At 35.9% G+C, this 19549-nt stretch overlaps 1 pseudogene; it reads left to right on the plus strand.

Annotated features, from left to right (window-relative positions):
* Window positions 1-19549, plus strand: part of LOC149181188 (chaperone protein dnaJ 10 pseudogene) — a 73494-nt pseudogene that overhangs the window by 53071 nt on the left and 874 nt on the right.

Below are 19549 nucleotides of genomic sequence, written 5' to 3' on the forward strand. Positions count from 1 at the left end.
ATAATGCCTTCGTCAAAATATCTGCATCCTATTCCTCGGTCGAAACATACAACAACAACATGATCCTCTTGACCACACAGTCTTGAAGATGGTGATATCGGATATCTATCTGCTTGGAGCTGTCATGAAAAACTGGATTCTCAGAGAGTTTGATACAACTCTGATTATTGCAGTAGATCACGGTTGGATCCATCCTCTGACCAAACAATCCCACTAGAATCTTTCGCATCCAAATGGCCTCACATGCAGCCTAACTAAAATCCATGTATTCAACCTCTGCTGAGCTAAGTGCAACTAATCTTTGTTTCCTACTATACCAGGAAACTGTAGCTGAACCAAGGTTGAAGATTCCTCAAGAAGTGCTCTTCCGGTCTAATGGACTCTGAGCTGCTGTAACACTCCATGCATCTCGCACCGTTGCACACCTCTCTGTGCCATCTTGCACTGGTGCAACACTCCTGTGCCTCTCGCATTGCTGCAACTTGCTAGCTCTACACAGTCTTGGGACTCCTGCACTGTAGCTCTCTCTGTCACTCCATCTGCATCTGTCTCTACCCACTCAGCTAGTCCTGCTACTCCTCGTTGGGGCTCCCGTAGCAAAGTCGAATCCAAAAGTTTGGGTACCTCAAGGATCCTGCCCCTATTCCAGCCTTCTTAGGACTGTCACTCCACATCTCCCCACCTCCTACATGGAGGTATGAATGCATGTGATCCCTCTGCCCACTTGGCTCGAAATTTCCCCCTACTGGAGGTCTCTGCATGAGTGGATGCCTCCACTCAATATCCTCTCGGCTTCTCCAGTTGTGGCTACTCCACAACCTCCTGAAGTTGCTTCACCAATTGTGGCTCCTCCACAATTGTCTGAGACTTCTCCTGGCATTGCATGTTGAGAGGTAATTTACTCTCCCTCTCAACCACCAAGTATCTAACCTTTGCCTTGCTCCTCAAGGCTTTGCATGCATCTTGTACCTCAAGTGCATACAGGTTCTTGGCTAGCACACCAATTTGTTTCATCTTTCCCACCGTCACGAAATTTTCTAGAAAAAGAGCTGATTTTAAATCAGTGATATCTCCCACATTCGAACGCCGATTCAACCAATTTGTTTTTGAATTTGGGTATTTTTTCGCAAGGAATCCAGATCTACTATTTGTTTCTAAAAATTTTGCACAAAAAATTTTAGATCTGCTCTGCAAACTTGCGGCCCAAATTTTGTTTTTCTTCGAATTCTATAATCAGGAACTTCAAACTTTGAACTTCTCCCTTCTTTGTATATTGTTCTTCACTTTGATCACCTTTGCTCTGATACCATGTAGAAATTCCCACTGTAGATCAACAGATTATGCAATAGACTAAAGCAAAATACAAGATCTAATTCTACAACAAACTTTGCGGAAGCTTAATCAAATTGAGCAAGATCAATGAGAACACATATAACTGAGAATGAGAAATAAATCACACATAACATAGAAGAAATAACCTGGGGAAAGCCTCAGCCTAAAACCCTAATCTTTGTATTATCATACAAGTGGAAATCTTGGTCAAGTTACAAAAAGAATCAGCTCTCAAGCTATCATGTTCTCTCTATAATCAAACAATACTGCTCATAGATAGTCAAAGGCTCTCACAACCTTCTCCTCTGCCCTCCAAGCCTCCTATTTCCTTGCACAGTTTTTACTAGGGTCTAGTGCTTCCACTTGTGTGAATTCCCACCTCACACAGCTCACTTGGCTCAGAAATAACTGCACAAACCTGAAGGAGATAAATCCTTCTGCATGGATGAGTTTTATTTATGGGAAAAATTCATCCAACTGATAGTACATTGTCCCTTCTCTGATCTCAACTGGGTCTCTGACAGAACTGACATGCATGAGTTATTTATGAGAGAGTATTCAGTTATCTGAAGTGTAGCAGTTACATGCATGCAAGCATTAACTAACTGAACTCACAATTAATTCAACAATTGTTTGAATTAATCTAACTTGAATTGACTCAGTTAACTGAGACAACTAATTAAAACTCATCCTTATCTCTTTAACTAATGGATAAATTCATCAATCAATGGAGAAATTGTTGCATGTCCCCACATAGACTTCATGTTTGATTTTCTACAACTAATTAACTCATGGTGAATTAATTAATTATTTTACAAACAACTTCTAAGATCAAATTCGAAATTTAGTTCTCTATTTTAGTTCAGGGACTAACTAAAATAGGAAGGTATCCTGAAATGCTATTTATAGCAGTACTAAATTTAGCACTTCTATATTTAGCATTTCTTGTTGCTATTTTCAACAAAGCTCTTGGATGGTATTTGTGCTAAATTGACACATAAATCCTTAAGGAGACCTAGGTGTTTTACTTTACTTAAATCAAAATAATACAAATCTTTGTATTTTCTAGTGATATCCAGTCCCAATTTTTCCATGACAACCTTAGGCATGAGATTGTAATAAGCCCCTGAGTCAAGCATTGCATTGTGCAAAATTTTATCATGAATGTTTAAAATGATGTAAAATGGAGGTACATCTCCTTCTTGGGGTTTTCCATCAACTTCAGGCCCAAACAATATTTCTAGTTGGTCATCATATACATTCACTGTATATGTACCTTCCCTTATATTCAAATCTTTCATCACTTATGATCTATATGTGGTTTTATTCATAAGTTCTGTTAGAGGAATGGATATTTTAAGTTTTGCCAATTCATTTTCTATGTTGAATGATGTTTGAGTTTTGTTTAGATTGAGGGCATATTGTTTCTCAACAACATCCTTTTGGGAAATATCTTTTTGCTTCCTAGTAGAGGGACTATCAATTTGAGTTGCTTTGAAGACAATATCAGATATCTTTTGGGTTGGAAAATCTGCATTCTTTTTAGCGGGAATGTCAAGATTTTTCTTTGCAGGGGTGTCAACTGCCTTTTTATTAGGAGTATCAACATTCTTTTTAGTAGGATTATCAACTTTTTTCCTACTCCTTAGGTTATATTGCCTATGGATTTCCATAATTGCATTTTCAAAACCTTGCTTGTAATCTTCTGATTCCTCAGGATTTACTTCATCTTGTGAAAGTAGGAAAAGGTCTTGTTCTTCTTGAGTAAGGAATGTAGAGTCATTATCATTTATTCCGATTAAATTGATCTAAGTTTCATTAAGGTCTTTAACTATTTCTCCCTCCTCATCTGTATAGTTTTCTTGAAATGGAGGTATGATCTGCTGATCTAGACCTTTTTGTTCCCTTTGTTTGATTTGGGGTGGATTTCTCCTAAACTTAGGATTTCTTATTTGGGGAGCAGGTTGGTTTCCTCTAGGAGGGGCCCTATCAGCTATAATTATCCTCTCAATCATCCTTTCCATTGTTCTGACCATATTATCTATTTTATAATCAAATGAAGAAGAGGAGGAAGGTTCCTCCTTGATAGGAACCCTTTGTTCAGTTTTTAGTTTCGCTTTTTTGGCTGATAAATTAGTCTCAACTTTAAGGGCATTAGCTTGCATTTCCTCTAATGTAGTAGGGTATCTCTCTCTCAATTGTTATGCCATATCCACATCAAATCCTTTAGGGAAATGGATAAGGGTCAAGCTTGGTGGAGGTTTAATAACAACTAGAATTGCATTATAAACTTTATTAAACCTATCACAATATTCTTCCACAGTTTCATTAGGTCCTTTTTTAAAGTTCTTATACTTATTCAGAATCTGAAGGGGATTCTTTTTGGTTTCCAGCTATTTAGGAAAGCTTTATGAAAGGCATCAAGATCATCTATACTAGCTTCTATTAAAATTTTGAACCATTTTCTTACCTCTCCACCCAAACTTTGGGAAAAAAGTCTCATATTTACATCACTTTCATCCACTTCCTAGAGATCAAAGTAACCAGTCATTTTATCTACATGTTGTTGTGCAGTGATGGCACCATTGCCATCAAATTTAGGAATTCTACTTTGATAATCTTAGGGCATAGGATGAAATTACTTGGGTAAGACCAAGGGAGCATAAACGAGCTACCATTTGGGGTTAAATAACATATGAGCTTATGGGAGGTATAGATGTAGGAGTTCCTAAAATAGGTTGGGTCACTGTCTGTGATACTATTAGAGAAGTAGTAGAGATTATAGAGAAGTTGGACTAGTTGATGCAGGATGGACAGATTGAGAGAAAAAATAAGATGAAGCAATAGTCAGAGAAGAAAGTTCAATATATTGTTGAACATAGGTTTCACGTACAACTTGATCAAGTTCTGATACTAGATATTGTAACTTGTTGAAGTTTTGGAGGGTTTGTTGATCAAAATCTAATTCAACAGATTGATCTTCAGATATATAGGGTTGTAGCATGGATTGATCAATTACTGTTTCATCCACAAAACTTTCAGAATTAATCCTAAATAGACTATGTTCAAATGGTAAGTCAAATTGAATATCCTATATAGTGACAAATTTCTCTCGGAGAGAGTTTTCCCTAGGTAGGGGACTATTACTTCCTTGATTTTCAGCTAAGATTCTTTTCCTAATCAATTTTTTCAGGGTAATTTAAGACCTTGGGGGGTTCTGGATCCAGATGTGATCTGGTGTGAACTCTTTTTGGAGCTAGATCTTTAATATTAAGCACACAACTCAATTATTTACACAGTTTACAACCTCTCAACATTTATTTCTGAAATTTGAACCATTACTTTTTTTGAAATAAAGTTTTTTGAACTAGGGAAATGAATCTTTAGAAATAAAAGTTTGATCACTTCCCCAGTATGGTCGCCACTATGTTATCACTCTGTAATTTCTAAGGTTGCTAGAGAAATTCCAAAGGTAACCACAAAACCACTTTGGAAGTTGGGATCTATCCCTACCAGCTTCAGAGAGGGATCTCTGTCAGATTTAGATTTGTTTGGTTTCGGATATTAGGCTAGTTATAAAAGTTCAAGGTTTGGTTTATGAATTGGTTTGAATTTATGGTTGATTGGTGTCTAGATTACCATTGGGCTATGAAGTCTGTGACTTAAAATATGGATCTGTTTCAGTATTTTGTAGATAGATTTCATAAGGGAATGCAGCTAAACTAATTTGATTCTTTAATTTTAAATGAAGTGAATAAGAAGAAGAGAAAGGATTTCCATTAAGTAAAGAGCAGTTAAGAATTCATTTACTTAATATCAATTGAAAACACTAAAATTATTCAAAGCCAAAATCAGGGTGTACATCAAAACAGGTTTGGTTCTTCAACTTTCTATGGAATAATTCAGATTATGAAAACACATGAGTATGGTAAACAAAGAATAATAAACACATAAACACGATAGATGCACTTCACCTACAATTTGACACAAGAATCCTTTGAAAGAGATTTTTGTATTACTGATAAGCCCACTAAAGCTCGAAAAGGTACAATAGCTTTCTCAGATGTAGAAACCAACTCTTCATAATTCGAAAGGAGAAGTATTTATAAGTTTATTTACAAAATATCCTTTCATAACTGATCAGGATGTAATTTAGGAATTTCTAACTAATTATATTTCTAATTTACAAAAATATAGGAAAACTTGAACTGCTTGGATTGCTGGCACTAGTTTTCTGGAGACTGTTGTTGATCTGGCCCTTGACTTTTGATGTGTTGTTTATCCTACTGTTGAACAAGAATTGACTTTTTACTCAAGTAACTCGCATAATTTTTCCCACCTATCTTCACTTGGGATTGACAATTTGAGTAACTTCCTGTAAATTTCATCTACCTCTGTATATTTGGCAAAGGTGGGCTTAGTAATAAAAATGTATTTGATTTTATGCTGGATGTATAAATCAAATTGCAATGCCTCTAGGAAGGATCTCCCTGTTATACTCCCATGTATTCTTCCAAATTTGGCACTGTCTCTAGCAATGGCCATCGATTTCTGGCTATAATCAAGCAATGCCATTAATTTGTCATTCAAAACCAGAAAACCTGGAAGTCCCTTTTGACTGAGGACCTCAAACTTGTTGAAGAATCTCTGGACACCATTCTCCAGAACTTGACACTTTTTCTCCAGCCGCAACATAATATTTCTCTTGGTCAATACTTTCTTGATTTCTAATATGGTCTCGGTTCTGTCTTCTATTTCCATTCCTTCCAACTCATATTTGTTTTTAGAATTTAGAAATTTGATGAGGTTTGTGGCTTCAGTTGGCTTGTCCCCTAGCATTTCCCTAATTTCTTGAATGACTCCTCTAGATTTATGAATCAGTTCATTTTGCTAAAAAATAAACTGTATTAATGGCCAGATCTTTGTCATTGATTTGTTGATATCTATCCATATGTTCTCCTTAACTTGAGATTAGGTATGAGCTATGAAAGATTCCTTTTCCATTTATTGTATCCTTTGCATCAGCCTCTAATATTTATGTACCTCTTTCAATTGAGAATTTTCAATTCTTGCTTTCTATTCCGGTAGAGTCCTCACATGTCCTTGTAGTTTCTTGATTTCCTCCCCTTGTAAAGACATGTTTTCCATGGCTTTTACCAATTTACTTGAGCCATCTGAAGTTGGTGAAGGGGGTGTTGTGGATGTAGAAACTCCTACTATAGTTGTTGTAGTCGCTGCTATTGAAGTTGATGTAGAAGCTCATGTTTGCACTATTGTTGCAAGAGGTACTGCATCGAGTGGGATTATAGCTAGTTGTGCATTTATTCTTTCTCCTTGATCATCTTGTCCATTTTTTCTGTCGTGTCCCTTATCCATGCATTTTTCTCCATAATTAATCTGAGCCTCTCTTCTTTTTGGCTCTCTATCTCCCCCACTTCTTTTACTTGTGGATCCTCGGTTGCTGATATTTTCAACTATTTTCTAAGTGCTCCTATGTTAGCATTCTTCTTCTTAATTATTTTTTTTGCTGCCTTAACATTGCTTGGGTCATATCCTATCTGAATGACCAAGTCTTCCAAGGATTTTTATCTTATTATCTTTTGCTAAAGAAGAAACATTTTCAAGTTTTAATTGGGATTGAATATTAGTCAGGGATACCTGCAATTTGGAAGAAATCATTGCAGTACTTTTCAATGTAGAATAGATCATCTCCCGAGTCTGCCTGTGCATGTCCATCTAATCAACAAGATGGACATCCTTTGCATCGAACTCAAATGTAGTTTGCTTGTAATTTGCTGCAGATTTAGGGTGGAGGACCTGTGCCTGCAAGAATGCCATTTGTATTCTTCTTTTCTCGGTGTCGAAGGTTGACAAGAGCTTATGTTGGATAGCGGAATTTTGTTTCCAAAATTGATCATAAGTGCTGATTTTGAGAATCTCATTTCTACATTTTATCTCGTTATACTTGTCAAAGATGCTTGTTTCCATTTGACCTTGGATTAATTCTGATGTCTGAGTTGTATCTGGATTCTCTTGTGAGACTGAAGAGAATGGATATCATGTAAAGATGTTATCCCTTGCTGGAAAATGTGGATCCTTGAGTACTATAGGAGCTTTCCCTACTCCTTTTTAAAAAAAATCTATCTTAGGATTTGTCCTTGCTTTCTTGGTGTAAATTTTGAATTCTTTGGCTGAAACCTCTGTGACTGAAGGAGAGTCTTTTTTCCCATGGCTTTTTCTCTACTTTTTCCCGAGGTGTGGGAGTTTGTGAAGTAACAGTAGATAGCAGCTGCTCCTCTGCTTCCTATAGAGTATTTTCTTCCCACTCATCTTGGTTCATGTATTTCTCGACTTCAAGCCTCTGAGTGTGACCATATGGAGTGGTTTTTCGTTCCACTCTTAGTTTAGAGATCATACCAAATGGGTCGTATGAAAAAGTGAATCTCAAGGGAAAATTCATTTGTTTTAGGAGGATATCTGCCTCCTCTCCTATTGTCTTTCTATTACAAATAAATGGTCCTATCTGAGCCTTTATTCTGAATTGTGATTTCTTCTTAGCTGACACAAAATGGACCTCATTTGAGTATATCATTTCCCTAATGTATTTTAAAGAAAAAATTATCATTGAGAGATACCTGGGCAGTTTATAAGATGGCATCTCACAACCATACAGTCTTATTTTGGTGTAATTTTGGTATAAATACTAGTCACCTATTCTGACCTGCTCACTTAGGTGTAAACTATTTTGAATCTATGCATTGACCCTGGGTTTTATCTCATTTCTCAACAAACATGTAGCTGGATGAATAAATTGATCAATAAAGTTTTTGAAGTTGTATTCTTTTGAATTCATTCTCAGCATGGAAGTCCAAAAAATCACTGAGTGTGGCTCCCCCTATTCATTCAGTTTTTGTACTGCAAATGGGAACTTATCTGCTTGATAAAATAGAAACATATACAAAATAATAGAGGCATATTTGAACATTCCTTCAACTTGAAGCTTAAGGAATTGTTCATGAATCTTGTTAGCAAGGAAGTGGCTAAAATTGAAAATTACCGAGGGCTTTTCTTCAGTGGAGAAAATGGACATAAAACCTAAAATAGGTTCATCTACCCATTCATCCGAATAATACCCCAGCAAACATGAGAGTATGGAAATGATTTTCTTAGCTTTATCTGGAAAAATGGAGGAGGGATATGGTGGATTCATTTTTGGGACCTGGACATCTTCAGGTAGGAGGATTTCAAAAATCTTGAATCTCTCGGAAAAGGTCAACTTCTGAAATAATTCATTCATGGCTTCCACTGAGAAAGGAATAGTTGAATCATTCTAAGGGATCTACAACATTTGGTTAATTGAATGAGGGGTGATTGTGAATAGAATTTCACCATTGTGGGCCACAATGGCTCTCTGGTTTGGAAAGTAACAAGCTTGGCATTTGAGGACAAATTCAGGGAAGTGATGGGTTTGGGGAAACATGTAGAGGGGTAAATTGGATTCCCAAAGGCCAATTTCATCGCTCTGGTCAAGGAATATGTCTTTGGGCCAACTGTGTAATTTGAATAAATTGAACTTACACTTCGGCTCTAAGATTTTATAGTCTCTATCAGCCAAGGGGATTTGATCAAGGTCAACTGATGGGGGAATCATAGAATTTTCATTATTAACATTAGTTTTTCTCTTGGGAGGCATATTGGGAATTTTGAAGCAATTTGGAAAAGGCTGAAGAGTTATGCAATTTACTCGGGAAAATTTTGACAATGGAGGTTGGCGATGATGGTGAAGTTGATGTTGTTGCGCCTTGTTTTTCTGCTCAATGTTGGGACAATTTAAATGTATTAATTGAGATTGAGAAAATAAAACTGAACATCGTAGGATCAAATTCAACAAAGGGTATAACAGGAATGGATAACATGCTTTTTATGGTTAAGGAATCGTCCGTTAAAGGCACGGGAGAATTAGGAGGTTTAATGGTAATTTAGAGAAATATTAAATGAATATCGAGTTGGGGAAATGGTCAGACAGGTGTCGCAAAGGGATTAGTGGTGTAGGTGCAGGGAACCGTTGGTGGGAAGGAGAGGGTTAGGTAGTTTTCAGAGGGGGGGAGGGTGGGATAAGGCATTGAGAGGGGGGGGGGGGGCGGGCGAAAGAATGAGAGGGTGACACATAAAGTGGGGTTGGGGTGAGTGAAACGACCTTTTTGGAAACCCCTCCACCAATAAAGGTAGGGAGGGCAGGGGGGTCGAAAAGCATTGTGAACCGTCGATTACCATTGTAAAGGACATGTAGCTTAGATCGGACTCGCCATTTATCCGCTAGATGAGAAAACATATTGTCATTTTGCACTTTTGTTTATGGGTGCCAAAAGTTAGGACAAAACCTATATCGCTTTAAAGCATGAACAATGCAATTTTAAGGTTTTTCATCACAATTTTTGAAAACAAGGCCTATCTTGTACCTAATTTTAACCAAGTTTAAACATTTTAGTTAAATTATTCTCTAGTCTAACAACAGAAATTCAAATGTGTTTGAACATGATTATATTGTATGATTCAAACAAAGATCTGTGATTGTGGCATTTAAAAGCAGTTGCACACAATTCCTAATTTATTTTTCAAAACAAAACTATTTTTCTCCTAGTGGAATTTGAATTTGCATCACTTTCACTCCTTTTTCTTTTCCTGGGGTTCTTTTCATCTTTTTTTTATTCTTTTATTCTATTTTTCTTTATATATACCCTCTTTTCATTTTTTATTTTTATTTATATATGTTTTTTTGGAAATCATTTGCAACATGCAATGTTATTACCAATTTGATATACTGAAAGAAAATATTCAATCATCATTTGATCTTATGAATCATAGGACCCTAACACCCCACACCGCCAACACTGCAGGGGTGGTTTTGGTGGCTGTCCAAGTTCTGCCTTATTATGAGTTTCTGTGGTTTTGGCTTCATCTGGGTTACGGTTCCGCTGCTGAAACTTTCCAAAGTTTCCTCCCCCTATTTTTCTAGGTATAGGATTCATTTCCCCTAATTTGTTACCCTTAAAATTTCTTGAAAATCCCTTCTGTCCTCTTTTTCCAGATCAGCTCTTATTACCTTCCCCTTTCTGTTGCATCTACTGATAAGAGATACGTGCCTTTCAAATAGTTTCATCCATTGTTTTGGGGTTATCAAACTCTATTCGTTCTTTCATATGAGCTGGTACAATACTTAGGAAACGTTATACCTTCGCCTTTTATTCTCATATATATGGAATGTAGCACAACAAGGAAGTAAATTTGGCTATAAACTCATCCATGGATTGTTGTCCCAATTGCAAGTCATGGAATTATTTCGCTTTCTCATCATAAAACATTTCTGTCAAGTATTTATCTTTGAAATATTTTTGAAATGTATCCCAAGTTATCCCCTACTCATCCACATTTCAAAATGTCCTAATCTCTTCCCACCAAAGGGTGGATTTACCTCACAATTGGTAGATAGACAGTCGGGCCCTTAAATGATCATCATATTCATATATATGAAAATACTGGTTCATTTTAGTCAACAAATATTTTGCTTCTTCTTCTGCTTCACCATCAAATAATGGAGGTTTTATTTTCTTAAACTCTCCCTATAACTCAATTCTTGGCTTCTTACTCCCTCTACCTCCGAAAGTATTCCTAGATTCTACCTCATTATTATTAATCCGTGTTTCCTCAGTTTCTAGAGGACCTCTCTGTTGTTTCCTTGTCTCCTCTCAATGTCTGTTGTTTGCACTAGGATTTGGATCCCTCATATTCTATCGGTCTGAGAGACTTTTCAGGATTCTCTCCTATTCTAACCTCAATCTCTCGTTATCAGTACGCAAGTTCATCATTTATACTCGTAGCTGTTGAACAGTCTCTAGTAATGCAACATTCTCATTTATCCTATTTCCCCCCAACTGAATCCACATTTCCAGGTTAGGTGGGGTAGTTCCTCATCCCCTTCTCATATTATTCCCTTTTTCTCCACTCTGTACATTTAAACATTTGGTTATTAACCATTTTCTTTCTGAAGGCCACAGAGTTTGAACCTGTGGCTTTGATACCACTAGTAAAATGTGAACCTTAAACTTATAAGTTAATACACATAGAAATATAAAAAATAGAATATTTACTTTTTTAAATAGAATGTATCGGTCCCTGATATGTGATCACCATACCCATCTAATCACATTATAGCAATATGTTATATGATATGTGTATATAGGTAATCAAAGGTGGAATACAGTATGGGTCGCGTGTGATTTTATTGTGGCATGATTTGGTAACCTTATGCCTTAACTTGAATCTTAGATTTAATGCTCGAAGTATCGAGAAGGGTACATGTTTACAACTGGGTCTCACCATAGTGGAAATATGGGCATCTGATAGTCGTTGATTTCACGAGGGTTAATCTGACGACAAGAAATCACTTGCAAATGGTTAGGGTTCTGGTCGCGGGTACCCTTGGCCTCAGTTTTTCATTTGTCTCTTGTTCTCCTCTCAGACGATGCTCTGCAACTCGACGCTAATGCAACCTCTGCTAAGGATCAATCCACTAGGTTCTGGGTGATTCTTCCACCAGACTTGCACCATTCATGGTATTGTTCTTTGTTTCCACAGTTCATTCTTCCACCGCTTGGATCTGCAAAGGGTTTCATCCCTATGGCCTCTTCAAATATGGGTGGAGTTCGGAATGCTCACCTGTACACGTAGATTAATTGAAAAGTCATTTGTTCTTATTCACTACATATGACTCAGATTTTGTGTCTATTTTTCTCTTATTTGTTCTATGGTTGCACCCTATGTAGGCACCCTTCCTCCGACAAGCTTCTCTGTTATGAGGAAAGAACATCTCTGGAATCAAGTCTTGAGGATGGAGTTTTAGGTTTCGGGAAACCGAAATCTCCTGACATTGGTAATTTTTCCACCCATTCACTTTCTTTGCAATTACTCATATTATTTAACTGGTTTAGATACAAACTCTCTTAGGGTTTTTACCCTCTTCATGGTTTTCCACTTGCAGGCCCACCTTCACAGGGGTTTCAGATGTTGGCTTCCAGGGTCCGATATCATAAATTCCAGGTGCCTATCTATTAGCTTGTAGCCTATCGGCATTTAAGGTTTAGAACTATGGTTTCTAGACTTTGTTTCTGTTGAAGAGTTATCTTAAATGTAGCAACATTTTTTTTAAAGTCCCTTTTTCTTTTCGTTTAAAGCATAGTTCTCTACGTCCAGGGTTCTTTGTATAGATATTATGTAAGGCATATGTGGCCTTTAATTGATATTCTTAATTAAACAATTCATGTATAAATCTCTGGTTTTTGGCTCAGTAATAGGTTTAAAGTCAGATACTATGAGTTCCTTTTTATATACAGTCCTAGCAACATGGTTATAATGAATCTCGTTATGCTCATGATTATTATGGTTATAATGAATCTCGTTTTATTCATGATTATTATGGTTATATTTGCATAGTCTTTATAGTTTGGTATGCAATCTTTAAAAATATTCTATACATAATAGACTCTCTTTTAAGAAACATATTGATGCTCCAGTTCGAGTTTTTCTTATGTTCATCATTATACATGCTACAACTATTACTACAGTCAGCATTTCATTGTTTACTTTTATTTAATATATTTAAGGTCATTAGTGGATTCCAAAGTACCTATCTACGCACAGTCATGTAGGGGGCTACATTGATTCGTTTCTGAGGTGACATCTTGATCCTAACCCCTTGTTATGATCCTGTGCATTGCTAGAATATCTTCAGAATTACACCTTTGTTTTAATAAAACCCCGGGTTCATCAAACACAACAACACTACATTTCTGATATTCAGTTACTTGTCAGGGTTATATTACATGCAACATACCTATATGCTTTAGTTATTTTCTAGTTCAAATTCCTTGTATTATTGTTTTATGGGTTTACTGTTTTCTTGGTTCCAAGCTCTAACAGTATTTCCCCATTCATTGTCCTAGTTGGTTGACAGACCTGGGGTCTTAATTGTTTCAACTTTATTTTATTGGCAAACCAAACACTCCACCACAAACTTTTGAATATCCGATTTAAGGCCATCTCAAAAAAGTTCCTCTTAACCCTGTGGTAAGTTTTTAGAAATCCAGAATGCCCTCCTAAGGGAGAGATGTGCAATTCCCTACGAATATTTTGTTTGAGTTGGGAATTCTTACATAGGTATAACCGATATTTGTACCATAACGAATCATTTTTTCAGCTAAATGTATCAGATGTACTGGGATCTTGTTATAACTTTTGAATGAGTGCCCACACTTCTTCGTCATTCTTCCATTCATCCCTTGCTTCGTTGATCTAATCTGGTTGGATAATAGAAATGATGCAAAGAAATGCTTCCACATCCTCATCCTTTCTTGAGAGTGCATCTGCCATAACATTTTGCTTCCCTTTTTTGTAGATAATTTCAAAGTCATAACCCAACATCTTTGTGACCCATTTTTGCTGCTCTTCTGAAGATAATCTTTGTTCTAAAAGGTATTTAAGACTATCATGATCTGTTTTTACCTTGAAGTGTCTTCCCATTAGGTAGGGTCGCCATTTCTTAAGTGCATGTAGTATTGCCAACATTTCCTTCTCATAAATAGCTTTGTGTAAATACTTTCCTTTGATTGGATAACTTTCGAAAGCAATGGGTCTTTCTTCTTGCATTAAAATAGCACCAATTTCATTTCCTGAGGCATTGCATTCCACAATAAAGGCTTTTGTGAAGTCTGGTGTAGTTAAGACCGGTGCTTGGCACATTGCCTCTTTAATATGTTCAAAGGCCTTCGTTGCTTATGGAGTCCATGAAAATGCATCTGTCTTCAATAATGTTGTTAGAGGTGCTTCTATTCTCCCACAATTCTTAACAAACTTGTGATAATACCCTATCAACCTGAGAAATCCTCGTAGATGCTTTATGGATGTGGGGATTTTCCATTCCTTAATAGTTTTAATTTTGCTAGGGTCTACCTTAACACCTTCATGAGATACAATACGACCCAGATATTCCACTTCTTGTACTCCATAGAAACATTTGGAGCATTTTGCATATAATTGTTTCTCCTCCAATAGTTTGAGCACCCTGTCAACATGTTGAACATGATCCTTCCAAGACTTGTTGTAGATTAGTATATCATCAAAAAATACTAACACAAATTTTCTAAGGAAGGGTTTGAAAATGGAATTCATCAACCCTTGAAATGTAGAAGGTGCATTGGTAAGGCCAAAAGGCATGACCAAAAATTCATAATGACCCTCATGAGTTCTAAATGTTGTTTTTGGAATGTCTTCAGTCTTCATTCTGATTTGATGATATCCTGAACGAAAATCCAACTTGATGAAGTAAATTGATCCATGCAATTCATCCAATAATTCATCAATGACAAGAATGAGAAATTTATCTTTAATAGTGAGCTTGTTGAGCTCCCTATAAGCTGGACACATGCACCATGATCCATCCTTATTGTGAACCAATACTACAGGAGCAGAGAAAGAACTTTGACTAGGTTGAATTATACCAACCTCTAGCATTTTTGAAACCATACGTTCAATTTCACTCTTTTGGGCATAGGGATATCTGTAAGGCCTAGTGTTTGGAGGAACACTTCCTCGAATCAAATGAATAGCATGATCATGATCATGAATAGGTGGGAGGCCTTTGGGAGTCTCAAATACCTTGGAATGATTGTCCAAGACTTTTTGGAGATTTGGAGAAATAGATGATTTCGATGTGGGAACCTCTAGTGAACATAATTGTGCAATTATGCCTCATTGTTCTTTATTTAGAAGCTTTGTCATTCTATTAGAGTTGATTATCCTTCCCATTTTCCCTATGATACCCCTTAATTCAACTTCCTTTCCTTCTGAAGAAAATTTCATGAAAAGTTCTTGAAAATTAAAATCTATTGTACCCAATGATTGTAGCCATTGGACTCCTAGTACACCATCAGCACCACCCATTGGAATGGAAAGAATTGGGCTATTCAATACATATTCTTCCATGGATAACTTGATATTATGGCACTTTCCTGAGCAAGTTATGGTTCCTCCACTTGCAACCATCACTTAACACTCTAGTGCTGGAGATAGGAAGCAATTCAATTTCTTGGCTATCTTACAATGAATAAAATTATGGGTACTGCCCGAATCAATCAACACTATTACCTTTTTCTTCTTGATATTCCCTTCTATCTTAATAGTTTGAGGAGTGGTAATTCTAGCCAATGCATTACAAGACATGGTCAGATTCATTTCTTCCTTCTCTAGGGTTTGTTCCTAGTGTATATCCTCTTCTTTTGACGTTTCTTTTTCCTTTTCTTCCTCCTCTTCACAATCTATGTAAAATAATTTCTTCTCAGCACACTTATGACCTTTAGTGTAATTGTTATCACAACTGTAACAAAGCCCTTTTGCTCTTTTTTCTTCCAATTGTTGTGGTTTCAACCTTGTAGGCTATGGATGGCTATGGGCAGCAACACTTCCATCTTTATGATTGTGAGTTGTAGGCTTCCTTGTTACCATAAGTTTGCTTTTCATTTTTGTTGCCAACCTGAACACCTTCTCCAATGAATCAGGTTCCCAAAGGCGAACCTCATGTTGGATGTTATCTTTTAAAGTCCCTATGAACACATCAATCCTATGCTCCTCTGGAATATCTTTTACCCTTATATATTATTCAATTTTTGGAAGTCCTCAATGTGCTCCATCATTGAACCCTTTTTTTTGGGATTTACCATTGGCTAAAAAAAGTTTTGCTTTTTGTATCCTCATAATGCGCTATCATTTCATCCATAAAAATAGCCCAAGTGACAATTTATTTATGAGAGCAAAGCCATCGATACCATACAAACTGATTTGGTTCCAAATATAAAGTTGCAATGCGTTCCTTTTGTGTGTTTTAGACATTATGGAGATCGAAAAACTGCTCCATCTGTAGTATTCATGTTGCGGGATCCTTGCCATCAAACTTCCTCATATCGATCTTTGGAACATGGTGGTTCTTCGATCCAACATTAGATTCTACGAAATCATGATTAACATTTATTTTGTTCTCATCATGAGTTTCCTTTACTACTCTTCCGCCATTAGTAAGCATTTCTTGTAGAATTTTTTTCAAATCTTCCATCTTAGCTTCCACGTCATCCATCTTAGCTTCCACGCCATTCATCTTAGCTTCTACGCCTTTATTTAAACCATCCATCTTAGCTTCTACACCTTTCTTTAAACCATCCATCTTAGCTTCCACACCACACATCTTAACTTCTACGTCTTTCTTTAAACCATCCATCTTAGCTTCTGTCACTTTTTGTGCGAGTGAAATTTGTTGCACTTGTTCTTGTAATTTTAATATATCATGTTGCATTTCTTCCTCTTCTTCATGAGTCATGCTAGAGCTTTCAGGTTGCTTACTAGGTGTTTCCATTTTCTTTCTTCGGAGCATCAATTACTGATAATAATGCTTCAATATGCCCTTTGAATTCCTTCAAACTAATTTTTCAAACCAAACTTATGCAAAAAAAAAACTACACACCTTTTTTCACTTTGTAGGAGCTTGATATTAAACGATTGTAACTCTGTAATTTCATATCTCCAAGGTCTGAAATTGCGACCTGCAGTATCCCTTTGTGCCCTCTTTCTAATTCCACCAGTCTGATTGAAATTGGATTCTCCAAGAAAGAGTTATGCCCCACCTCCCAAGATGACCTTCTTATATACTTGTTCAGTAGAGCGAACTTGTACAAAGTACCACATGTAACTGTTTCGACCTTCGAACCTAAAAACAATATACAGAAAAGTACAGTCCGTCCTCTTTCTCTAGCTTCTTACAAAATTTCAATCTGATGCTTAGAGAGAAAGTTATGACGATTTTCCCAAGGTCACCTATTTAGAATGTAATTCGGGAGTCTGCAAAAACCCTAACTTCCTCATATTATATCTCCGAAAATATAGTGAGACAAGATCTAAAATTTGGACCCGAGCTTCACCAAGATTTCAGCTCAAATGGGTTTTAATTTCAGAGCCTGAAACTTCGTAGAAAAAAATTATAGTGAAATTTCCATGATGATCTGTTTGAGATGAAATTCTGGAGCTTGCAAAAACCCTAAATTCCTCAGATCATAGCTCCGCAAATATAGCAAGAAAAGATCTGAAATTCAGACTCGAGGTTTACATTGATTTCTTCTAAAATGAGTTTTTTGTTTAGCTTCTGAAACTTCGTAGCGAAAAAGTTATAGCGAAAATTCCATGATGACCTATTTGGAGCAGCGAAACCCTAGAATCCAAAGCTCTGATACCAAATGTTATGAAACCAACTCACAAAAGGATAGAAAAGAGAGATAAACGCCTTAGAATTCAGCCTCTTCGAGGGGGAAACCTCCTTTACATTACACAAATGAGTAATTCTTGGATGATACAAATGACAAAACCTCCCTTTTATATATAGGAGTCTAAGGGGTCACAATATAACCAAAGCCGACCTAACAATAATAATATAAGGGCACAAAAATAACAATAGTGGGCTTCTATGGGGCACAATAATAATCATATGGGGACAATAGGGGCACAACAATAACAATAAGGGATACAATCACAATAGTAATGGGGGAATCACTAGTATTATAGGGACCTAACACGTAAGAATGGAAATAACGTCCTCTTCTACCCCCAAGCTTCCGCTCCAAAACAATAGACAATAGTTCTAGTAATTCTTGAGTCAGGCTACAAACCTCAAGACTACAATCGAGCCTTCCAGCCTTTGATTCCTTTTCGTAACGAGGTGATCCACTAGATCAAGTCCATCTCTACACGCTACTTCTGTTACTTCACTTCCACTTGTTTTCCAAAACAAACTGAACCCCTTTCTTGCCACTGAGATCTCCTTTTATCTCTAGGAAAGAGAGGTATAACTATTTTAGTTGTTCCTAACTACTTGGAGGTTGGAATTCGTTTGCGGTCTCCCTTCTTGAATTATGAAATTTCATAATATATATAAAAAGAAAAACAATATTATTACCATTTGAATTATCGATCAAGAGTATCATCGGCATCGGACAGTCTCATTTACCAACAAAATAAAATAGTTCTCACTGCTATACAGAAGGTGTTACATGTACCTTTTGAACCTCTTTCCTTAATTCAACTTGGTCTATGGGAATGAGATCCTCGTTTATATAGATCCCTTTAGGATAGAAGATTTACTAAGTATGACAAATTTATGGTCACTACAACTTATCTTAACAAGCACCAATCTAAGGTGTTACATGTACCTTTCGAACCTCTTTCCTTAATTCAACTTGGTCTATGGGAATGAGATCCTCGTTTATATAGATCCTTTTAGGATAGAAGATTTATTAAGTATGACAAATTTATGGTCACTACAACTTATCTTAACAAGGATCAATCTATCTCTATGCTCGAGTCTCTTTCCCAACCTTCTTGCTTTTATGAGATAGGTTGTTTCAATTTGTGATTTTTTTAATTTTTTTTACTATTTCTAATGTGTCTTCATGTTTTACTCTTTTATATCAACAATTATTGTGCTCATGATCTAGCTCAATTAGTATTTAATATTAAATTTAATATCTTTATTAATTAAAAAATAAGCTTATAATAAAAATCATTAATTAAAAAAAAAAAAATAAAAAAAAATTATCAATAAAAAGAAATTGAAATAATATAAATATAACTGAATTTAAATCATATGTATTATAACGGTTAAAAATATTAAGAATCTCTACATGTTATTTATCTAATGCCATGATCTGATTTTCTATCTTGTCTTGATAAATAATCTAAAATGTAATTTCTCCAAAAAAATATTCCCAAATATTTTATAATCTTAATTAAATAACCATTTTAAATATTTTATAATCTTAATTAAATAACCATTTTATTTTTTTAACGAACTTTGAATTTAAAAAATATATATATATATAAAATATATATATATATACAATGCTTTTCTAAAGTATAATAATTCAATACTATACTTTCCATTTCACTTTCACCCAATTTTATTATTATAAAAATGTCATTTTTAGGCGATAAGCCTTCTTATGCATCAACTTCTTAGTCATCACTTTTACTTTGCTCTGTTCGATGTGACACTTTCCACCGTTGATGTGACACTTTTCACTGTTGATCTGAACCAAAAAACAAAACAACCAAAAATAAAAAAAACACG

Source organism: Pinus tabuliformis, chromosome 3_2, assembly GCF_031772625.1.
Source record: "Pinus tabuliformis cultivar Carrire ecotype Pingquan chromosome 3_2, CPIR1, whole genome shotgun sequence".
NCBI lineage: Eukaryota > Viridiplantae > Streptophyta > Pinopsida > Pinales > Pinaceae > Pinus > Pinus tabuliformis.